This window comes from Lithobates pipiens, unplaced genomic scaffold (assembly GCF_037356315.1).
Source record: "Lithobates pipiens isolate NorthernLeopardFrog02 unplaced genomic scaffold, aLitPip1_a1.2 Scaffold_59, whole genome shotgun sequence".
Taxonomy (NCBI): Eukaryota; Metazoa; Chordata; class Amphibia; order Anura; family Ranidae; genus Lithobates; species Lithobates pipiens.
The window spans coordinates 1,679,109-1,704,483 of record NW_027507880.1 but is presented as its reverse complement, the minus strand read 5'-3'; the positions used below and the strand labels follow the sequence as shown (position 1 = coordinate 1,704,483).

The following is a 25,375-nucleotide window of genomic DNA, read 5'->3' as shown; positions in this document are numbered from 1 at the left end:
TGAATTTGGGGGACCCCCACGCTTTTTTTTTTTTTATTTATTTAGTTATTTATTTTTTTATCAATGACTTTCAATGAGTGTTCTCTGTATTACGGAGCCGACAATTCATTATAGCTGCGAGTGATTTTAAAGGACTTTTTTTCCTGCATAAATGACACTTTGTGCAGGGACAATTCTAAGCACGGGAAACATGCGCCCCTTCACAGGCATACTATAGACAACCCCCCCCTACGAAATTTAAAGGAATATTACACTTTTATTGTTTCACTTTAATCATTATTAAAATCACTGCTCCCGAAAAAACGGCCCTTTTTAAAACTTTTTTTTGCATTGATACATGTCCCCTGGGGCAGGACCCGGGTCCCCAAACACTTTTTAGGACAGTATCTTGCAGAATCTTTTCTCTCTGTCAAATCTTTTTTCTCTGTCGAATATTTTCTCTATATAATCTTGCACTAATAGAGGTAAGGTTAGGCACATTCGAACACAGGTTCTATAGACACAGATTGTTGTCAGAGTCATGTCGAATCTCCTATTCTATATCGAACTGTTGTAACAATGAAAACGAAAATAAAGCATTTATTTATGTCGGATCTTTCGTTTTTCGGATTTTGTGCTTTCGTTATCGTTTGTCAAAACGAAAACGAAAATAGCTGAAATTCGGACGAAAATGCATTCGGACGAAAACGAATGCACATGTCTATAAAACATATAGTAGAATAGACTTTTTTTTAACTGGTCCTAAGTTATTGGAATGGAACCCCTCTATAGAAATCGGGTCATTTATTTGGTCCGACCATTCACCAGTATTCTTAACAATAGTACCCCCTCAGACTCAGGGTACTAATTGGTCGTGGCGTTTGAATGATACACTTATGCAAGATCAAATCTGTCATAAAGCAATTACAGAGGCGATTGATAATTTTATCTCCGACCATGAACAGGATGAAACTTCATTCAACATGGTTCTCGTCTTAAAAAAGAAAAATCAAAAATTATCGAAAATACGTTATTGAAGCTCCATTCTTTGGAAACTCGACATAAAACCCACTGTTCTCCAGATATATCAGCCAATATTTTCTCTACAAGGATATCTTTATTACAGTTATTCAAATCATCTCAGAGCTCATACCAACAAAGACGTGCAGTGGGAAGATATAGATCTGAGAATAAGTGTGGGAAAATGTTAGCTGATATGTTACATCCACGTCAACCACAGACTTTTATACCAAGTATAAAAAAATCATCAGGGGAATTGACATCTGACCCACGTGAGCTTCAACAAACTTTTAGGGAATACTTCTCAGCCCTCTATAATTTGACCCCATCATCATTAGGGGAGGATGAGGGAATTGGAGACAATATTATGGGGGAATATGTAAGGGAAAACGCTATTCCGACAATAGATAGTGCTACTGGGGAATCTTTGGATTCTCCATTTTCACTTGAAGAGCTACTAGAAGTAATTGCCAATACTCCAACAAATAAGAGTCCAGGCCCTGACGGGTTTACATCAAAATTCTATAAGACGTTTAAAGAACATATAGCTCCGTTTATGCTTCAAGTGTTTAACTCTATCTCCTTCACGAACCAATTTTCAACACAGACTCTGGAATCTCATATAACTTTGATTCCCAAACCAGAAAAGGATTTGACACTTTGTTCTAGTTTTCGACCCATATCATTGATTGGGATAGATTTAAAGATATATGCTAAACTGATTGCACTCCGTCTTCAACCATTGCTTCCAAGCTTAATACATACAGATCAGGTAGGATTTATTCAAAGTAGAGAAGCACGCGATAACACGATTAAAACTTTTTTGTTGATGAACTATGCACAAAGGGCTAAAATTCCAGTATGCCTTCTCTCAGTTGATGCAGAAAAGGCATTTGATCGGGTGGGATGGCCCTTCCTTAAACATTCTTTAATGCAAATAGGACTGGGGTCAAATATATTCCATAAGATCATGGCATTATATACTAAACCGGTAGCTAGAATAAAAATTAATGGTTCATTGACAAGTTTTAATATACAAAATGGTACCCGTCAGGGATGCCCGTTATCCCCTTTACTCTATGTTATAGTAATGGAATATTTAGCGACGGCTATTAGACAGAACTCTTCCATTTCTGGTGTTCGGATAGAACAGAGGGAAATAAAAATGGCTCTGTTTGCCGATGATCTATTACTTTATATCACTAATCCACACATTGCAATTCCCTCTGTTTTGTCTGAATTCCAGCGGTTTGGGAAACTGAGTAATTTTAAAGTAAATATATCAAAATCAGAAATCCTTAATGTGTCGCTCGTACCCGAACAGGTTACAATGTTGAGAGCTAATTTTAAGTTTAGGATTTGTTCTACAGCTGTAAAATATTTAGGTGTTAAAATCACCCCGGATTCAAATCATTTATACTCAATGAACTATGTTCCTCTCCTGCAACGTACCCTACAAGATCTAAAAAAATATGATGTTAAGCAATATTCATGGTTTGGGAGAATTAATATATTAAAAATGGATATAATACCGCGGTTTTTGTATTTTTTTCAAACTATCCCAATTGATGTCCCCAGATCTTTTTTTTCCACTTTACAATCGGCTTTTACAAAATTTATTTGGGGACATAAAAAACCAAGATTACAAAAGAAATTATTATCATTACCAAAAACGAAAGGAGGTGTGGGTGCACCTGATCTATACTACTACTATGTTTCGGCTGTTCTGACTAGACTGGTGGACTGGTTTTATTGTCTGGAAACCAAACAATGGGTAAAAATAGAACAAGGGTTGAATCAACTGGATTTAAAGGCATTGCCATGGATAGACTTGTCTGGTAGCAATTTAAATCGTGAGTTGTTAGAATCTATGCCTTCCCTCACATCTCCTGTGTTGAATGTATGGGGCAAAACAGTTATAAAATTGGAACTTTCTTCTTATGTAGGACCTATGACATCTCTATTTGGCAACCCTTTATTTCCACCGGCATTAAATAGGACAAGTTTTCTTATATGGAATAGGGAATCCCATTATAGACTGAGTAACATTTTATGTCAGGGGACAATTCCGTCTTTATTAAATTTATTCCCTACTCAGCGACCATCACCTATGCAAATGTTGGAGTTTTGGCAGTTGCGGTCATTCTGGTGTACAATTCGATCAAGTAAATCTCTGGGTAGAGATTTAACACAACTTGAAACTATCCTGACACAAGATCAAAAACCAAATCATGTTATATCAGTACTGTATAAGATGTTTATTATTAAAAATCACCCGGAGCCCCCAGAATACATAAGTAAATGGGTTAATGAGATCAACGCTCAAATTGAGGTTGGGGGAATGGGAGAAGGCATTTAATTTTTCTCACTGTTTATCACCGTCGATTAAAGCACAAGAGACGAATTACAAATTGCTCTCAAGATGGTACTGGAGCCCAGTGACACTTCACCGTATATACCGAGAAAAATCGGATATATGTTGGCGGTGCCATAGAGACAAGGGCACATTGCTCCACATCTGGTGGGAATGCCCCCTAATTTTTAGATTTTGGGAAAAGCTTATGCAATTATATACAACAGTCACTGGGGAGGCAATCCCGAATACACCACAAATCACCCTCCTCTCTATGTTACCAAGAACATATAAAAATGTTAAAAAGAATCTACTAGGATACTGGTTGACGGCGGCAAGAACTGTGATACCGCGGCACTGGCGATCAACCCAGTCGCCTACGATAAATGAATGGGCTCTAGAAATGGATAATATAGAGAGAATGGAGATACTCTTAGCACAAGAATTAGATACATATGAAAGGTGCCTCTTGGTTTGGACTCCATGGAGACAACATAGGAAATTGGTAAAAGATTAAGGAACTAGGAGAAGGGAGGGGGGAAGGAGGGATCTGTAGAGGAGAGAGAGGCGGGGGAGGGGGGAGAGGTTAGATATACAGTATCCCCCTTTCCTCATCTCTGTGTGTGTGTTTTTTTTTTTTTTTTTTTTCTTCTGGGGAGGGATGGGGAGGGAGGGTAGAGGAAATAAAATAATAAATGTGATTATTATGCATGTAAGTAAATACATATGTTTGAATATTGTTTAACTGTGTGTAATGCTTTATAATAATTGAAAATAAAAATAGAATTGGAAAAAAAAAAAAATATAAAAAAAAAAACACAGACACCATTGCGATAAATCCTTTATTAAAAATAAAAAAATAAAAAAAAAGATTCCAGCGGTGGTAATCCACTCTTGGTATACTGTGATGGGTGATCTCTTCTCCGGGGTTCAGCGATGGATGATCTCTCCTCTCCAGGTTCAGGGTCCAAAGATGATGTCCAGAGCAGCGCATCCTGTCTCCACCAGAGACACCGCAGGAATCCCGGAAGCCTGACAGGTCTATTAGCTGAGGACAGGGCCACCCTTCACGTGACCCCCTCCCCCTCTGATGCAAGGGGAAACCTGGGCTTCCCCAGTGACGTGTGGGTGACCTCGCCCCCTCTGATGTAATACAGGTTTCCGTTGCGTCAGAGGGGTAATGGGGTCATGTGACGGGTGGCTCCGTCCTCAGCTCAGAGACCTGTCAGGCTGCCGGGATTCCCGTGGTGTCTCCGGTGGAGACAGGATGCGCTGCGCTGGACATCATTGTTGGACCCTGGACCTGGAGAGGATAGATCATCCATCACTGGACCCCAGAGAGATGATCACCCATTGTAGGATACCGAGAGTGGATTACAACTGCTGGAATATTTTTTTTAATTTTTAATAAAGGACTTATCCCAACGGTGTCTGTGTGTTTTTTTTACAATTCTTTAGACTTTCTTTGTGAAATGGTAGGGGTAGAATGTACCCCTTACCATTTCAAACATGGGGGGGGTGGGATCTGGGGGTCCCCATGTTAAAGGGGGCTTCCGGATTCCGATAAGCCCCCCATCCGCAGACCCCCACAAATGACACTTTCTGCAGGGAGAGTTCTAAGCACGGGAAACGTGCAACCCCTTTACAGGTATACTATACACACCCCCTAGGTATGAAATTTAAAGGAATATTACACTTTTATTGTTGCACTTTAAGCATTTTATAAAATCACTGCTCCCGAAAAAACAACCGTTTTTAAAAAAAAAATTGCATTGATACATGTCCCCTGGGGCAGGACCCAGGTCCCCAAACAGTTTTTATGACAATACCATGCATATAATCCTTTAAAATGAGCACTTTAGATTTCTCCCATAGACTTTTACACGGTGTTCCGTGGCTTTTCGAATTTGCCACGAACACCCCAAATTGTTCGGTGTTCGGTGAACAGGCAATGCTTGAGTCAAACATGAGTTTGACTCGAACTCGAAGCTCATCCCTATTGTGATCAGCATGAAGAATGCTCCTTACAATATTGGTCAGTGGGAAGAATGCTCCTTACATTTGATGGTCAGCGGGAAAAATGCCCCTTACATTGGTGATCAGTGAGAAGAATACTTCTTACATTGGTGATTAGTGGGAAAAATGTGCCCTTTTACACTGAGCCGCTCGTTTGTTCGCGGTAAAAAATTGCTTGTTTTAGTGGTGCTTTACCGCTGTTTAAATGGGGCTGTTACGCTGCTTTTTCCTGTGTTGCGGTATTTCCGAAATGCTTTTCACGCATTATGGAAGCACTGCCCATTCATTGCAGTTTCAAAGATGCTGCGTGAAGAACTTTTTCTAATGTCCCGCAAGCGCACCGCCCAGGTGTGAAAGCACCTGTTGCAATGGATGGGAGGTAGTTTTCAAGCACTTTACAGGTGCTATTTCCAGCACTAAAATGCCTGAAAACTGCTTCAGTGTGAAAGGGGTCTTTCGGGTGATCAGTGGGAAAAATGCTCCTTACAATAGTCATCAGTGGGAAGAATGCTCCTTACCAGTGGCGGCTGGTGAAGTTTTAGTATGGGGGGCGCCAGACCCCGTCCTTTTGACCCTTCCTACTTCTCATAAGCCCCACCCCTTAGAGAATCCACCAACTCTGTACCCTGTATTCCAGTTGCTTCCACCAATAGTGTTAGGAGTATACAGCTCAGCCTCACAGATCAGGGTACACAGCTCAGCCTCACAGATCAGGGTATACAGCTCAGCCTCACAGATCAGGGTATACAGCTCAGCCTCATAGATCAGGGTATATAGCTCAGCCTCACAGATCAGGGTATACAGCTCAGCCTCACAGATCAGGGTATATAGCTCCCCCATCAGTATATTTCCCCTGGAAAAACCACACCATCAGCACAGCCCCCCCAGGAGAAACTCCCCCCAACATCAGCACAGACCCCCAGGGCAAACCCCCCCAACATCAGCACAGACCCTCCCAGGACCAATCACCCCTCCACCATCATATAAATATAATTCAAATAGTACCTGAAAGTGTAATTCTATTCACTGACTTGCACGTAGAAATCTGAATCAGGTGTAGTGCAAAAGTTCCAACGTGCTTCTATATATACTGATAAGATGCTGGCCTACGTGCATAGTCTAAATTAACAACATACTAGAAATATGTAAATCAGTATTTCTAAAGAAATTTTATTAATTCACCAGAATGATATTTACTGTAGACTAACTGTGTAATAAAGATCACACCCTTCTCCTGAAAAATGTTTGAGTACAATGAAAGTGAATATTTTTCTGCTCCTTACATTGATTTATGACATTTATATAGTAAGTCTAGTAAATAGTTTCATAGTTAGGTTGAATAAAGACACCAGTCCATCCAGTTCAACCTGAGTGAGTGTCTACAATTGTCCCTTTCCCTGTACATTGCTACACCCACATCCCTATCCTCAAGGAGCCCACAATCCAAGGTCCCCATTCATATACTAGGGCCAATTTTTTTTTTTTTTTTTGGACAGAAGCCAATTAACCTACCTTCATGTCTTTGGATTGTGGGAGGAAACCGGAGTAAACCCACGCAGGCACAGGGAGAACATGCAAACTCCAGGCAGATAGTGTCGTGGTTGGAATTTGAACCAGTGACCTTCTTACTGCTAGGTGAGAGTGCTAACCACTACACCACTGTGCCACCCGTCAGCAAATCTGAAACTGGGTGGATACAGGATACATTATATATATATATGTAGCACTGACCCCCGAAGGAGCTGCTGGTTTTTGTTGGGCCTGTACTCTGATTTTACACCCCCAGTAACTTGGCTCCATCCCCTTGACACAGCTGTGGTACCGTATGGTGTGAAAATAATAACAGAGGATGACCCTGCATATACAATACAACAACAATGTACCTTTACCTTTACCTGTACCTGGGTATCCAGTCTACTACTTTGCCTGTGGGAGAAGGTACAATGCTTCACACTAATTGTAGTTTACCAGATTTTACTGGAACTAGTAGAAAAGCAATAATTACATTAACTGCACTGTCACACAAACGTAGTGCCGCAGCACAGTAGATATTCACAACTGGTTTTTTTTACATGTAAAGAATGCTTAGATGCACAAACGTCTCCAAGTGGGACCTATGCCCAGAGGGACAATGCCTTACTCTGGGCACCTTTCCCACTCCCAGCACGCCGTATTAAACACAAAATTGTAAAACCAGCAATACAGTACAACACACTAGCTAGGGAGCTCCCCCTTACTTTATAAGACAGTTCTTTCTATTTGAAATGAATGCAAGGCCTTGCAATGAAGATGTAGTCTTTATTCTTTATTCTTTTGCTAGCTATTGTGTTGAAATAATTGTAATCAAAAAGGGGTTTGGTAAACAAGAACAGTGCAGAATAAGTATTGAAATGGTTATGGTAATGTGGCACACTTATAACTACCTCCGGTATAGTTGTCTTTGATCCACCAGTATCAGCTCTCAGTGAAGTATAGGCTTGAGGTCTGGTATGGATTTTAAGGGGAATCCTGCATCAAATAAAAAAAGAAATTGATGTGGGGGTCCCCTTAAATATCCATACCAGATCCTTTATCCAAGCATGCAACCTGGCAGGCCACAGGAAAAGAGGGGGGGGGACAAGAGAGAGTGTACAAAAGTACCCTGACCATGTCACAAAGAAAGTGTAAAAAATGGTTAAAAAAGACAAACGCACTTTTGAAAAATTCCTTTATTAAAAATAAAAAAAATAAAAAAGATTCCAGCGGTGCTAATCCACTCTTGCTATCCAGCGATGGATGATCATCTCTCCGGGGTACACGCGGTCGGAGATTCTGTCGGAATGTTTCCTATCGGACTGTACGTGATTTGCATCGGACTGTTTCCGTCAGAATATCTGTCGGACCAACTTTTCCAACTTGCCGGAAATATTTTCAGACAAAATGCTCCGATCGGACATACTCCGATCATGTGTATCCTACTCCGATGGACAAAGTGCCACACATGCTCAGATCAAATTCCTAGACCAAAGCTATTGGCTACTAGCCTGAATGTAATCCTGTTGTAACGAAATAACGTCATCACGTTATGTACAATCGGATTTTCCGACAACTTAATCCGACCGTGTGTATGCAACATTACTTCCGGACCTGGTCTGGAATTAATCTGTCGGAATAGCTCCAACGGATTTGGTTGTTGGAATCTCCGACCGTATATACAAGGGCTAAGTGATATGCACTTCAATCTCTGCACTTCAGCGATTGCACAAAGCAAACAAATATAGCAAACTGCACTGAAAAGCACCTAACAGACCGCAGGTGACCCTGTCTCTCCTTCTACTCTGTAACATGTGCTCTCTACCACTGCTTCTGACACTCCCTCCTCAAACTCTTTTACCTTCACCCCTCTTCTCCACCCCCCTGCATATACATATCACCCTGCCTTCTGCCCTCTCCCTACTATTGCTCCTGCCAACTCTTGCTCATTCTACATCCATATACTGATAAAACCTCCAGTACTCTGAGACATGCCCCTTCATATAAATCACATTCCCACATTACCTCCCTCACCCTCCTGCTTCTCCTAACCTCTGGTGACATATCCCCAAACCCAGAGCCACCATCATATGTCTTTGCCCAATGCTCCCATCCCCCTACACCCTCTGACAGCAGCCACAACATAACTTGGTCTCTATTCCTCTTCTTTCCAAAACCAGCCCCCTCTTTTCCTGTGCCCTTTGGAATGCACGCTCTGTCTGTAACAAACTCACCGCCCTCCACAACATCTTTATCACAAATTCCTTTAACCTACTTGCCATTACTGAAACCTGGCTTCATGAATCAGATACTACTTCTGCTTCTCTCTTCCATGGTGGCCTTCTCTGAACTCACTCCCCCAGACTAAGTGGACGGAAGGGAGGTGGAGTGGGAATCCTTCTAGCCCCATGTAGCACCTATCAGGTACTTCACCCACCCTCCTTCTCTGACATTCTCCTCTCTTGAGACGAATTGCATTTGTTTATTCTCTCCTATTTCTCTAACAATTGCTGTCATCTACCGGCCCCCTGGACCAGTATCAGCCTTCCTTGAGTACTTGACTCTGCCTGGCTACCCTACTTTCTCTCTTCTGAAATCCCTACAATTATTCCCAGTGACTTCAGCATCCCCGTTAACACTAACCCTACTATTACTTCTAAACTTCTCAGTCTAACCTCATCGATTGACCTGAAGCAATGGATACAGGCTCCTATTCACTCTAATAGCAACACCCTTGACCTTGTCTTCTCCTATCTGTGCACTCTGTGCAAACTTTCCAACAATCCTCTCCCACTCTCTGATCACCACCTTATTAGTTTTGCTCTCTCCCTGTCTTCCACCTCCTCTCCCTCCAACTGCCTAACAGCTACACGTAGAAACCTTCACCACCTCAAACCTTCTCTTATCTACTCTGCTACTGATCTATGAAAAAATCTCACCCCTGTCCTGCCCCAACCTAACCACTTTCATCTACAACAGCTCACTGTCTTCCTCCCTAGACAAGCTTGCCCCCTCACTACATGCAGAATTAGACCCCGACTACAACCCTGGCAAACAGATGACACCAGAAGTCTCAGAAAACGTAGCTGGGTTACCCCCCCCCCAGGTCCATATCAGACCCTTATCCGAGCAGGCAACCCAGCCGGTCAGGAAATGGGATAAGCGAGCATCCTCTGGGACTGTGACATCAACATCATAATGGGCTGTGACATCATCCGGCGTTGTCCCTATATAAGTCACCGCACGCCGCGTGCCTGTCATTGTGGCCAGAGACAGCGACGAGGCAACAGCTCAAGAAGGGAAGAACAGAAGAACAGAAGAAGAGAAGAACAGAAGGTGATAGAAGACCGGGCCACCGCTTGTAAAAGAGCTAGAAGAAGGCGCGAAGGCCCGGCAAGAAAAACCGAAGAGGGGGACAAGACCCCCGAAGAGGGGGACAAGACCCCTGAAATTGGAAGAAGAGGGCGGCGCTCCCCCCACCCCACCCCCTTTCCTGACCGGCTGGATTGCGTGCTCGGATAAGGGTCTGATATGGACCTAGGGGGTCCATATCAGACCCTTATCCGAGCACGCAACCCAGTTAAAGGGGAAGCCCCCCTGATATGGACCTAGGGGGTCTTCCCCTTTAACTCCATACCAGGTGACTGGGCCAGCGGCACTTCCTTCGTTGGTTCCCGGCTGCCTGGAGCCGCGCTCAAAATGAATGGACTTTTCTCTGTGCGCGGGAAAGTCCGTTCATTTCAAAAGTATAGCGGACTAGCACACACACGGCCGTATTGTCCGACGGACATACTTTGGTGCAAAACTACTTTCTTAGTCCACCGGACTTTTGGGTAAAAAAGTCCGCCGGAGCCCACACACGGGGGGATTTGACTTGAGTCCGCCGGACTTTTCCACCGGATTGTTTGATTGTGTGTACGCAGCATAAGTTCCAGGAAGACTTCACACAATATAAATTTGCCCTCCTAAAATACTATTCCTGCCTTCGCACTGCCAAACAGACCTTCTTTATCACACTTATTAACACCTTCTCATCCACTCCACATCAACTCTTCTCTACCTTCAACACTCTACTCTGTCCTCCACTGCCTCCACCCACCAACTCACTCACTGCTCAATCACTTCAAAACTAAGATTGATACAATTCATGAGGAGATCTCCAATGCGCAAAAACCTCCCCCATGCAACAACCCATGTCCACAGATACAATCATTAATTCCCTCGTTCAACCCTGCTACTATTAATGAGGTTGCTAAACTTTTATCTAACACTCATCTAACCACCTGCCCCCTGGACCCTACTCCCTCGCAAATGCTACGCTCACCCTCTGACTCAATTCTATACTCTCTAACTCACATTTTCAACCTCTCCCTCTCTTGTGGCATCTTCCCAAACTCTCTAAAGCATGCGCTAGTCTCCACCATACTTAAAAAGCCCTCACTGGACCCCACCAATCTTAACAAATTACGTCCGATCTCCTTATTCGCCTTCTCCTCCAAACTTCTTGAAAGACTGGTCTACAACTCATTAATCTGAACATGAATAAACTTCTTGATCTCCTTCAGTCTAGATTTCGCCCTCAATACTCCACAGAAACTGCTCTCCTTAAACTCTCAAATGACCTACTAATGGCTAAAAGCAGTGGACACTATTCTGTACTACTTATCCTGGATCTCTCTGCTGTCTTTGACACAGTGGACCACCCCCTCCTTAACAAACTCTACTCCTTTGGTCTCTGTGACTGTACTCTTCGCTGGTTCTCATCCTACTGTGAGGGGTTAGCTCGGCAGCGGGTGTGTGTGACCCCCTGGATGGGTTCACAACACAAAGTCAGGCACAGCAGACAGCGGTGTAGGTTCAAAAAACAAAAGATCCGGTTTATTTATGCTCCATGCAGTGATACATATAACAGCCAAAAATAAAACAAGAAAATAAATCCTGGTCAGCTTGACCTCTAACTACACACATAGACTCCCTGTCTAACAACTGGGTACAGCCTTGTGCTGTACCAGTCCCTGCTTTTGTTGTAAAGGTTTTGCCACACAGGCGTTAACTCACCGCACAGTACAGGTGACACACTCCCCAGTCTATACAACACAAAACTGGTTCCAGGATGGAGCATCTCCCTATGCATGCTGGGGTTTTTTGTAGAGGCCTTAATGAGCCCACTTGCTTCAGCTGGGCTCATTAACTCTTCCCCTCTAATTGTAAAAGTCTGCATAAAGCCTGAATCTAGGACACACATATTTACCATCCTGGATACAACCAGGTGACTTCACCTGCCTGCTGCCACATACCCCCCCCTCTTGTTTCAACCTTGGGGTTGTAACACCAGCAGTCAGACACGCATGTATCCGAGACAAAGCATCTACATTCCCCATTTTAACACCAGGGCGATGCTTAACTGTAAAGTTAAATTCCTGTAGGGCTAGGAACCACCTATTTACTCTTCTATTGGTCTCCTTGTTCTGAGCCATCCACTTTAAAGGAGCGTGATCAGTCACCAGGTCAAAGTGCCTACCTAGCAGATAGTACCGAAGGGAATCTAGAGCCCACTTCACTGCTAAACATTCCTTCTCAATCGTGGAGTAATTTACCTCATGGGACTTTAACTTCCTGCTGAGGTAAATGACTGGGTGCTCTTCCCCGTTCCAGACCTGGGATAACACTGCTCCTAACCCAACGTCTGATGCATCAGTTTGTACCACGAAGTCCTTAGAGAAGTCTGGTGAGTACAACACTGGCTGGCTACATAAGGCTGTTTTTAAGGACTGAAATGCTTCTTCAGCCTCTGGGGACCATTTAACCATAACCGACTCTTTCCCTTTTGTCAGGTTGGTGAGGGGCACAGCCTGAGAAGCAAAATGGGGAATGAATCGTCGATAATAGCCAGCGATTCCCAGAAAGGCTCGTACCTGTTTCTTGCTGTTGGGACGTGGCCAACTCTGTATGGCCTCGACTTTATTGACTTGGGGTTTTATCACCCCCCTCCCAATAGTGTACCCAAGATATTTGGCCTCCTCCTGTCCAATGGTACACTTCTTTGGATTGGCCGTAAACCCAGCTTCCCGGATAGAGTCTAGGACTGCTTGTACTTTTGGCAAATGTGAGACCCAGTCTGTGCTATGGATAATCACATCATCCAGGTAAGCTGCAGCATATTTCTGATGGGGCCTCAGAATCTTATCCATTTTCCGCTGGAATGTTGCCGGTGCATTCTGTAACCCAAACGGCATTCTCTTATATTGGAATGCCCCATCTGGGGTTACAAACGCAGTTTTCTCCTTGGCCGACTCGGCCAGGGGAATTTGCCAATACCCTTTGGTGAGATCAAGAGTTGTCATATATCGGGCTGTTCCCAGCCGGTCAATCAACTCATCTATACGTGGCATGGGGTAGGTGTCAAATTTTGTAACTTTATTTAATTGTCTAAAATCGTTACAAAACTGCTAGCTCCCATCAGGTTTGGGCACTAGTACAATAGGACTGGACCAGTCACTCTGGGACTCCTCTATCACACCCAATTCCAGCATCCTTTGAACCTCCCCACGTATTGCCTCCCGTCGGGCCTCTGGTATTCTATAAGGTTTTAGTTTTACCCTTTCTCCTGGAGGGGTGATAATGTCATGCTCTACGCCAGATGTTTGTCCCGGAAGCTCAGAGAAAATCTCTTTGTTACGAAGTACAAACTCTTTAACCTCCTGTTGTTGGGGTTTCGATAAGGTGTCTGCTATTCCAACCTCAGGAACTAAGCAATCAGGCTGTACTTGTGACAAAGTCTCTGCGACTAGGGATTCCCTATCCCTCCAGGCTTTCAGCAGATTGACGTGATAGATCTGCTCCGGCTTTCGCCTTCCTGGCTGTCTAACCCTGTAGTTCACCTCACTCATTTTTTCAATTACTTCATATGGACCTTGCCATTTGGCCAGAAATTTGCTTTCAACCGTAGGGACTAGCACCAAGACCCTATCCCCCGGGGAAAAAGTACGGGTCTTGGCCCCACGGTTGTACACTCTCTGCTGTGCTAACTGCGCTTGGGTTAAATGTTCCTTTACAATTGGCATTACCTGTGCAATTCTATCTTGCATCAGGGCGACATGCTCAATCACACTCCTGTGAGGAGAACTCTCATTTTCCCGTGCCTTTATTAGGGTGGGGTCTTTTAACTGTTCTGTGGCAAAATTTTCCCTGTGAACCTCAAGATCCGAAAACTCCACAGACGGCATGTTTTCATCTGAGGATGTTGGCTCCTCCCCAGTTTCTCGAGTTTCCCCCGCCAATACCGACAAGGGAAATTCAGGAGAGTCCTCACCACTCCCAGAGGAATTCTGGTCATCTTCCTGGTTTATAGGGGCACCAATGGGGGCCTCAGGACAATCCCAGAGTTCCCAGAATTTTGGAAAATCCCTTCCCACAATAGCATCATGTGGTAAGTGAGCCACTAACCCCACCTGATGAGAGAGGTTACCTTTGGGGGTCTCAAAAAACACTGAAGTTACAGGATACTCTCGGGTGTCCCCATGCACACAAATAACAGCCATCCTGTTCTTCCCAGAGACCTCTGTAGTAACTAATTCAGCTTTTATCAATGTTACCAGGCTACCTGAATCTAGCAACACATCAACATGTCTACCATTAATACACATTTTACATAAATGTTTCTCAGGTCCCCGAATGGCAGTGCATGCAACTGTCGCAAACAGCGACTGACGTCTCTCCCTTATAAAGTCACATTGCATAGGCTCATCCACAACTGGGCAATTGGCTGCAATATGTCCCTCTTGCCGGCAGCGGTAGCAAATAATCTTTTTCGCTGCCTCTTGTAGCATGGGCTTCCTGGGCTGCTCCCGCCAGACCTTAGGTAGAACTCCCACCCTCTCACTCTCTCCACCCTCACCCCTTGGAGTCATCTTACCCGCCACTGGGGATGATCTGGTCTTAGGGGGGAAAGTCCGTGAGTCCCTGGAAGAGGTGGTCAGGTTCTCTGTAGCCAAGTACCTCTCAACCAGATCCACAAGTTTATCTGCATTTTCTGGCTCTCCATGGCTTACCCATTTTTGGATGGCAGTAGGAAGAGCTCTCAGGAAACGATCCATAACCACCTGTTCCACAATGTTTGGTGCAGTCAAAGTCTCTGGCTGCAGCCACTTCCTGCTCAGGTGAATGAGATCATACATTTGAGACCTGGGAGGTTTTCCAACCTGAAAAGTCCAGTTATGCACACGCTGAGCCCGGACGGCCAGGGTGACACCCAGCCGTGCCAATATTTCTGCTTTTAGCACCACATAGTCTTTTGCTTGGTCAGGCTCTAGGTCATAATAAGCTTTCTGCGATTCCCCAGTTAACAGAGGGGCCACCAGTCCAGCCCATTGCTCCTTAGGCCACTTTTCCCTTTCAGCAGTCCTTTCAAATGTGGTCAAAAACACCTCCGGATCATCCTCTCCAGTCATTTTTGTCAGTAAACGGCTCACACCAAAAGAAGGGGTTTTATTGTAACCACTTGCTTCATTGGTCTGCGGACGTTGCTGTATTAATGTCTCTATTTTCTGTTGAAAATTCTGCTCTTGCTTCTGCAACAGGTCTATGAAGCGGGCTTCAGATCGCTGCTGGGCTTGTTGCTGAGCTTCCAAACTCTGCTGGTGAGCCTTCTGCTGATTTTCCAAACTCTGCTGCAAAGTTGCATTTGTCTGCTGCTGGGCTGCAAGGCTCTGTTGTTGAGCTGCAAGGCTCTTTTGTAAAGCTGCATTTGTTTGCTGCTGATTTGCATTTGCTTGTTGCTGGTTTGCATTTGCTAGAGCCAGCTGTCTCAGTATCTCCTCCATGCTGGCCTTAACAAAAAAAAAAAAAAAAATGCCAAAATTCTCCACCAACTGTGAGGGGTTAGCTCGGCAGCGGGTGTGTGTGACCCCCTGGATGGGTTCACAACACAAAGTCAGGCACAGCAGACAGCGGTGTAGGTTCAAAAAACAAAAGATCCGGTTTATTTATGCTCCATGCAGTGATACATATAACAGCCAAAAATAAAACAAGAAAATAAATCCTGGTCAGCTTGACCTCTAACTACACACATAGACTCCCTGTCTAACAACTGGGTACAGCCTTGTGCTGTACCAGTCCCTGCCTTTGTTGTAAAGGTTTTGCCACACAGGCGTTAACTCACCGCACAGTACAGGTGACACACTCCCCAGTCTATACAACACAAAACTGGTTCCAGGATGGAGCATCTCCCTATGCATGCTGGGGTTTTTTGTAGAGGCCTTAATGAGCCCACTTGCTTCAGCTGGGCTCATTAACTCTTCCCCTCTAATTGTAAAAGTCTGCATAAAGCCTGAATCTAGGACACACATATTTACCATCCTGGATACAACCAGGGGACTTCACCTGCCTGCTGCCACACTACCTATCCCACCGCTCCTCCAGTGTCACCTACAACTCTACTTCCTCCTCTCCTCTTCCTTTCTCCGTTGGGGTCCCCCCCAGGTTCTGTTCTTGGACCTCTCCTTTTCTCAATATACACCACCTCCTTGCGTCAGTTGATTGCCTCCCACGGCTTTAAATATCATCTCTACGCTGATGACACCCAAATCTATCTCTCCACCCCAGCTCTCTCCATCTCCGTCTCCTCACGCATTACCAACTTACTAGCAGACATATCAGCCTAGATGTCACATCACTTCCTCAAACTCAACCTATCCAAAACCGAGCTCATGATATTTCCTCCCCCAGGTGCCGCTTCCCTTGATTTCTCTGTCAATACCAACGGCTCAACTATCAACCTATCCCCCCCCCCCCACACGCCAAGGTCCTAGGTGTAATCCTGGACTCCAAACAAACCTTTCCACCCCACATCCTATTGCTATCTAAAATTTGTGGCCTCAACCACCAAGATACGCCCCTTCCTAACCAATGTCACTGCAAAGCTTTGAATCCAACTGTACATTTATCTTCTCAATCAGCACATCACCCACACTTATTACCTCTTGTATCTTTTGACCTTCCCTCTTAAGCCGCGTACACACGGGCGGACTGTCTGGCCAACTTAGTCCGTCGAAACACATTTCAGCGGACAGTCCGCTCGTGTGTGGGCTTCAGCTGACTTTTTCAGCGTGCAGTCTGGCGGACTAAGTATTTCGGAATTTCCGTAATATTGTCCGTCATACTTTGGTTTCAGCGGACAATCCGCTCATGAGTAGGCTAGTTCGACGGACTAAGTATGGCGCATGCTCAGAAAGGATTTACACGGCGAAAGGTTGCATTGCTGTGTATTGGACTTCCTATTTCTAGTCCCGTCGTACGTGCTGTACACGTCATCGCGCAAACTTTCGACGGACTGTTTGTGCATCCGTGTGTGGTCAAGTCCGTTCATTCGAAAGTAGGACGGACCGTCCGTCGGATTGTCTGACGGACTAAGTTGGCCATACAGTCCGCCCGTGTGTACGCGGCTTTAGATTGTAAGCTCTAAGGAGCAGGGCCCTCTGATTCCTACTGTATTAAAGTGTATTGTATTTATACTGTCTACCATCAAGTTGTAAAGCACTACCTAAACTGTTGGCGCTATATAAATCCTGTATAATAATAATATGGGAAATGACCTGTTGGAATCAGACAGGAATTATTATTATACATCTACACAGCTGTTTGTACAGCCGAACTCAGCCATAGTGATGCCAGGCAGTTTCATATGTGTGAAAGCAAGGAATGTGACACAATTTGAATAGCAGAATGAGTTTCTATTCAGCCCACCTGGAATGTACTGAACTTCAAAGATGATATGGCGCCGGCTTGTCTGCAAGAATAGGGGGACAGCTGGTGGGGCGTCCGAGATCAAGCCACGAGATAGCAATCCAGTCGGAGCAGTTGCAATTCATGGGCAAACACTGCCCCCAGAGGCCAAGTATGGCAGGACTGTTAGCCTGGGGGAGGAGACGCCCCAGAGACGCTGATTGGTCTACGGGAAAGAGTAGGATGGGCTATGGGGTGTGGTATGGCTGAGGTATGTTTAACAAAAAGGTTTCGCAACCATGAGGTCTTCCTCTCTGTCTGTTTATTCCATCATGAGGCGTAGCTGCGAAGGTCGGATAAGTATGGCATATATTGTACTTTGATTGTATGCTATGTATTATTGTAACTTCTATTGATACCTTATGCACGCTGTATTATTTCCTTGGGAAATAAATAAGATTTAATTGACCTTAGACCGTGTATTGATTTCATAGCCAAGGGTGATAGCATTGTGGTATTAACAATAACATGTGCTTGGCATATTGATAGATTAGCTAAACTATAGGGACTAGACAAAGGAATACATAACTGATAATAATAAGAATAGAGTGAATTGATCAGTTACTTCATTTGGCACCCCAGTAGGCTTGTAAAACATATTTTTACACAGAATCCACAAAAATCTAAGGTATTTTTGTTTGAGTCCCTGTAAGCACAGATGCTCAAAGCCACCCAGAACTGGAAGTCATCTTTAGTGTGGACAAGATTAGCGCGGGCTCGCGAATTCTGAAACCACGCTTGGATGAGCAGGAAAATTCTGTGAGATATTTCACTGGTATAAACGCACGCGTAAAACCTGGTGAGAATTGTGACTGATATATATATATATATATGTACATTATTGTTGTGTTTGCTGCAGAAACTGTAACCAGAGGGCAAATTGGCGCACTGGCGAGATAAGGGACTGATCATCCCTGGTTATGTGATATAACCGCAGATTGACAGGATAAATCATACAATTTTGAGGGAAAAGTGGAAATATCCCAATGTCCCAATAGAAATTCCCTATGACCTGCTATCGGGTAGAAGGACATTGAATAAGAGTGTGTTCTCCTACAGAAATTCGTGGGTAAACGGATTTGTATTTGTTGTTTGTTGTTGTTGTTTTTTGTATTTGGAGGGGGACTACAGGTCAAAGCTAGCTTCTAAACAGCTTCCTCTATGTCTTTGTGTGCTTGGTATCTGATTGTTTAGTGTATTGCTAATGCACAGTGTTGGTTAGAGAGTGGCAGGAATTACCATACATCTTTGAGGAAAAAGTGGGGGAAGTATAGGTTTATTTCTACACACGTGAGAGTGAAATAGCTCTGGTCCAATAGAAGACCAAGGCATTGATTAAGAGTGTGCCTTGTGTCTTGTATGCTGCAGAACCACAAGTCACTGGAAATTTAAACGGTTCGTATCTGTTTTTTTTTTTTTTTTTTTTTTTGTTGTTCGTGTGTTGGTAGGAATCTGTCTTTGTGGGGGTTATATAGTTGTTTGTCTATTGTAAGCAACTGGTGGAGCAACTTGGTGTGGATAGGCTAATTAGCATATCAATGGAAGCCATTGAAGGTTTCGTTAGCAAGCATGGTGGGATTAGATTTCAAATTACTCACAAAGGTAAATTAACATATCAGTTTAATGAACTTTTAAAACAATGTGATACACATAACAGTCGCATATTTAATAAATCAAAAAAAGGCAGGAAACAGAGAATGGCCAATGCCTTATGCATGTTAATGAGAATGAAAGAAATTGCGGAACAAAAAGAATTAGAATGGTTTGCTGATAGAGAAAAAGTGATGGAACAGGTAAGGGATATATCAATCAGGATTGAAAAGGCTGATGCGGATGCTTGTAGTCGGATTAAACAATTAGTGGCTGAGAAATGTGTATTGCAAAAGAGATTAGATGAATTAGAACAAACGTGTAAATTGAGAGAAAGTTGCATTGCCTCTTTGAATCAAAGGGAGGCTGAGAATTTGCAGGTTATCACAAGGCTTAAGGCACAAGCAGCCATAATGGAATTATCCTCCAAGTGTGCAATAGTGGAGGTACCCTCCACACATGCTCAGTGTATAGAAAAGCCAGAAGTGAAATATGAAGAAAACCCGTATGCTATTATCACTGCAAATGATAGTAATGTGATGGGAATCGATGTGGCAGAAGCAAATAAAGGTGGGATAACTGCACTTGAAATTGACTCAGGAGTTGACACTTCGGATGACTCCTCAGACAACGAAAGTGTAAAGTCTGTGCATTCCAATCGCAGTAATATTATCCAGCAATGTGGGTTTCCAGCGCCATATGCTAAAAAAATGGCCTATGCAGGGAAACCAGAACTAAAATGTTTTTTGTGTAAAAGGGGGGGTCACACTTCAAAATATTGTCGGGCGGCGAATAATGATATCGAAAGGAAATTATACCCGAAAACGACCCCAAGGCTTCGTGTGTGTTATTCAGCCAGGTGGGGTAGCCATCCACAGCACGGAACCAATAGTAATCAAACCCATTTCCCGTGTAAAACGCAAATGCGGGGTCTAGAAACTAAAAAGCAATATGTAGGACAGTTGTGTAGAGTCAAAATGGAGATAGACGCATGGTTACTCAAATATAGCACTGGGGGAAACAATGTTAGCAGAACTTAGTGAGCTGCAAGCATGGTAAGAATATTCTGGTCAATGTTTCCCGGCTATGAAAAAGGTTTGATGTAAGTTTCAAGTTCAGAATATGATAGAGGACCTGGATATAGATATACATTTTTTTTTGTTTTGTACTTTTAGGGATAAACCCCTGAATTGGTATTGTGGTTTTTCGTTTGTGTGGTAAAAGATGTTTCTGTTATGAGTTTTTTAATCTTGTGTTTCTTTACTCTTCTCTTATTGTCAGTCTTTGTAAACTTTTCCTGAGTATCCAATACTGCTGATTAACATAAGAATTGTGTGTAATCACTTGTGTGTTCCTTTTTCCAGAGACCAGGAAGAAGTTAAACTGATTCGTATACGGACATTTGCATTTGTTTGCAGGTCTCTCAAAGTAACAACAGTGGTAAAATATAACAGAACAGGGGTTAGGTTATTGTAAATGCATAATCGATTATCACATGGTACCATGAGCTCATTAGTTAGTAATTGTTTGCAAACAATGAAAAATAATAGTACTAAAAAGAGTTACAAATGAAGCTAAAATGTTGTGATGATACATATGCTTTGTTTTGTTTTTGTTTTCCCCATTAACTAATTGTATTTCAGATTGGAATAAGCACTCTTTGCAGGAGAAAAGTCCATGGATGTTGTTAACTAAAAGTTGAGTGTTTGTCATTGTTTTATTATGGTTGTCTTGTCATGTTGTTTGTGTGATCATGGCCAGATTTTTAATTTTTAAAAAAAAAAATTTTTTTTTTATTTTCATTTTTATTTTTTTTTTATTTTTTTTTATTTTTTTTATTTATTTTTCTTCTAAAATTTTTTTTTTGTTGATATTGGTTTAGTCCTCTATGTTAGTTATATGTGTATTCAGGTGGAAAAGTAGTAGGTCTAATCCACCTGAAAGGGGGGGAATTGACAATGCCCTCAGTTAGAACCAGTCACCTGAAAGGGGGTAGTGCATACATCGTAAAGATACAGATAGATGCATTGTTTTTTTTAGTTTGTAAAATTTGAAGTTTTTGAGAAGCAACACTGACGTTCAGTTTTAAACGTTTTTTGATCATACCATGGGGATCCATTTTACAGTGGGTGTAGCCTAAAGAGGTCATGGTTGTTTGGATAGTTTGGTCAGAGTTGCAGAAGCCAGGAATACTGAGGTCCTGGGCTCCAAGGAGGGAACTATAAGTAAACATGGTAAGCGATCAGATATTGTGGATAAGAATTTGATACTGCTCTTGTTTTTCATTTCCAGAATCCAAGTGGAGCGAGAATTGGAGAGGCTTCTGGAACATGGATGACAGATGATCATCTGGTTGGCAGTTTGTCTGTGCCACACCATACCACAAATTAGTTCCGATAAACATCAGGAGAGAAGGAAAACTGAAAGATTCAGATTAATACCTGTTTTTTTTCGTATGGACAATTTGGTGCTAATGCTGAATCTGAAAGACTGTGCCTAGCAAGAGAACTTGTGAAATATTTTTGCTGAAGTCTCTTCTGATGAATGCAAACATGTTATTTATACATGTGCAATGGGTTGGAGGTTGGGGAAGAGTTATGACACATCCAATCCGTCAAAACATGAAAATGTAAAATATGTGTTTTTTTGTTGGAAGGAGGAATTGAAAGAAGAAAGGTTTTAATGTATTACATGTATTGGTGTAACGGAGTTAATATGGTGCAGGTACCCAGGAGGCATACTGGCGCTTATGCATAATAAGGTAGCTGTGGATCAGACTAAAGGGTGCCAGGTGACACATCAATGGGGGAAAACTTCCTCGTAGGGGTGGTGTCTCAATCCTAGCGGTCCTAGAGAGAAGCTTTCGGTTACAGGACATGCGGGACACCAGAACTAGACATGAGGAAGATACGCCCGGTTGGTGTCTCACCTGAGAGGTTGAAACCCTGCACAGATAATGCCAGTAAATACACACAGGAGCATGCTCCGTTAAAATAAAGGGAACAAACGCTGGCTACCAGGGTACAGTAGGACTTCACCACATGGTGCTGCAACATCTCATGGTGGTTGACAAAAACCTATCACCCTATATGTGCTGAGTATACACTGAATCAGGTGCGGTTATTGTACCAGTGACTTACTCCCAGAGATGAGAATGAAGTCCATGCAGGATGCTTATTTCTGAGGAGTAACCCGAAAGAGGAGGGATGTATTCAGCACTATATTGGGGGGGAACAATAGCTGGGATGGGTGTTATTAATGGAGGGGACATCGGCCTCCTGAGGAACAAACTCACAGCCATAGCTTCAGAGAAGGAGCGTGACTTTGTTACCCTGGGAGATTGGTGGCATCCTTGATAACATTCAATGTAGTCACAGAAGCACTCAGGTCAGAGTGGCTCCGGATTCTGTCAACCATGTTGAGAGGTTGGTAGGGAGGACAGAAACCTGTCATTGGCTCTGGCGCGCACTCTGTGGCAGGTGGAAATATCAGCCAACATCAAGCTGATTGTACTGTCTCTGTATGAGGGGCAGTGGCCTGATGAGTTAGCGTCACCGCTCAGTAAGATTTTGCCAAAACACGTTGCTTACACTAATCCAAAATAGTGGTCGAATGCCTGTATGGGTGGTACTAAGTTGGATTGTGAAAGGTGTTATGCTGTATGTTCTCATATACAGAAGTGCAGACTTGGTCTGTATATTTGGTGGCATCAATGGGCTTACTGATTGGGGACTCTATCTTGTTGCATTTGAGGCTATATCACACATGTGATCAGAGAAGATGAACGCTGGAGGCAGGTTGATATTTCCCTTTGTCGGAAGCATGACCATGATGTCCTTTGTAGGCCAGGTCAATACATGGGGATGAACGAATAATGTTGGGAAGTTATTTCTCTCTGTATTCTGGATGGAGAGGTCATTGCTGGGAAGAAGGCACCCAGGTATTGTTTAGGACATAGGCGAGTTTTGTTTCTTTGTCCTAAAGAATACCGGTGTAGTGTTAGTCATGGGACTCGAGGGTTCCTTGAACCTAACCGTAGGTAGAGGTGCATGGTACACAATGGGCATGATCTCTGAAATCCAGGTACAGGGGTGGAATTGTGTGGGTTTGGTAATTGTTGTAAACTTATATGTGTAATTAAGCGATATTTATCTAGAAGGGTCTCCCAGTTGTCTATGCAAGTTGAGGGATGATTTGACGGTGAGCGCTCTGTGTACAAATTGGAGACGTTGCTGCCAAGTCAGAGCCCTGCAACGCCGCTGCGAGCAAGCCTGCCTAATCCCGACCCGTATTTACAGTAAAAGGTTATAGGAGGTTGGGAGCGGGGTGCGTAATACATATATAAGTATATATTATGGTAATAAGTTGATTTATGTTTGTGGTAGAGTATGACCTATGGGTATTGTAGGCTAGTAATATGGGCAAGAAAGGCCCTCCTCAAGACTCTGGGTCTGAAAGCTGGGTGATATGTCGCTCTGAATGGGTGCTGGTGAATGGTGAATGAATGGGCACCCCTTGCCTGTACTGCCATCCTGAAGATACCCAAGATGCAGAATGGTGACATGGAAGCTGTCGCTGAAGAATGGTGGAGATGTGTCACTCAGTGGCAAAGCGGCACGTGTTGGGAAACATCACGTGATAAAACAATTATGGACTGCTCCATAGGACCTGTTTCTGCACACGTTGAAAACACAACGTGGTAAGACACTTGTGTACTGTTCCATAAGAGATGTCTCTGGAGCGCTCGTTGGAAACAACCACGCGTTACACAAGCTAAGGACTGTGCCACAGGTACTGGTTCGGAAGCACATGTTGGGGAACCACACACGTTAAGACAGTTATGGACTGTTCAAAAGGAGCCGTGTCTGAAGAAGGGTGGTATGCGCCGTTTTTAGGCGCAAAGCGGCATATGTTGGAATCAGACAGGAATTATTATTATACATCTACACAGCTGTTTGTACAGCCGAACTCAGCCATAGTGATGCCAGGCAGTTTCATATGTGTGAAAGCAAGGAATGTGACACAATTTGAATAGCAGAATGAGTTTCTATTCAGCCCACCTGGAATGTACTGAACTTCAAAGATGATATGGCGCCGGCTTGTCTGCAAGAATGGGGGGACAGCTGGTGGGGCGTCCGAGATCAAGCCACGAGATAGCAATCCAGTCGGAGCAGTTGCAATTCATGGGCAAACACTGCCCCCAGAGGCCAAGTATGGCAGGACTGTTAGCCTGGGGGAGGAGACGCCCCAGAGACGCTGATTGGTCTACGGGAAAGAGTAGGATGGGCTATGGGGTGTGGTATGGCTGAGGTATGTTTAACAAAAAGGTTTCGCAACCATGAGGTCTTCCTCTCTGTCTGTTTATTCCATCATGAGGCGTAGCTGCGAAGGTCGGATAAGTATGGCATATATTGTACTTTGATTGTATGCTATGTATTATTGTAACTTCTATTGATACCTTATGCACGCTGTATTATTTCCTTGGGAAATAAATAAGATTTAATTGACCTTAGACCGTGTATTGATTTCATAGCCAAGGGTGATAGCATTGTGGTATTAACAATAACATGTGCTTGGCATATTGATAGATTAGCTAAACTATAGGGACTAGACAAAGGAATACATAACTGATAATAATAAGAATAGAGTGCATTGATCAGTTACTTCATGACCAATAGGAGATACACTTTTAGTCCAGCAGCTAAACCGTTTAACCACTTAACCCCCTGGAAGAATTGGCTGCCCAATGACCGGGCCATTTTTTGCGATTTGGCACTGTGCCAATTTAACTGACAATTGCGCGGTCGTGCCACACTGTACCCAAACAAAATTGATGTACTTTTTTTCCCACAAATAGAGCTTTTTTTTGGTGGTATTTGAATGTCTCTGAGATTTTTATAATTTGTGCTGTAAACAAAAAAGTGCGACAATTCTGAAAAAAAAACATAATATTTTGTACTTTTTGCTATAATAAATATCCAAATTTTTTTTTTTTAAAGTGATTTTTTTTCCTTCATTTAGGCCAATGTGTATTCTTCTACATGTTTTTGGTAATAAAAATCTCAATAACCGTATATTGATTGGTTTGCGCAAATGGTATAGCGTCTACAAAATAGGGGATAG

The 25,375-nt window shown here is 43.3% G+C and overlaps 2 protein-coding genes across 2 annotated transcripts in view; one reads left to right on the top strand and one right to left on the bottom strand.

Annotated features, from left to right (window-relative positions):
- The window catches only part of LOC143958153 (uncharacterized), a 48,001-nt gene extending 41,572 nt beyond the window's left edge, over positions 1–6,429 (bottom strand). The window contains exon 1 of the mRNA XM_077467612.1: positions 6,374–6,429. The gene's annotated coding sequence lies outside the window, so the exon portion shown is untranslated. The remainder of the gene's footprint in view (positions 1–6,373) is intronic.
- Positions 1–25,375, top strand: part of LOC143958170 (mannose-binding protein C-like) — a 586,186-nt gene that overhangs the window by 197,990 nt on the left and 362,821 nt on the right. The gene's annotated exons all lie outside the window — the stretch shown is intronic.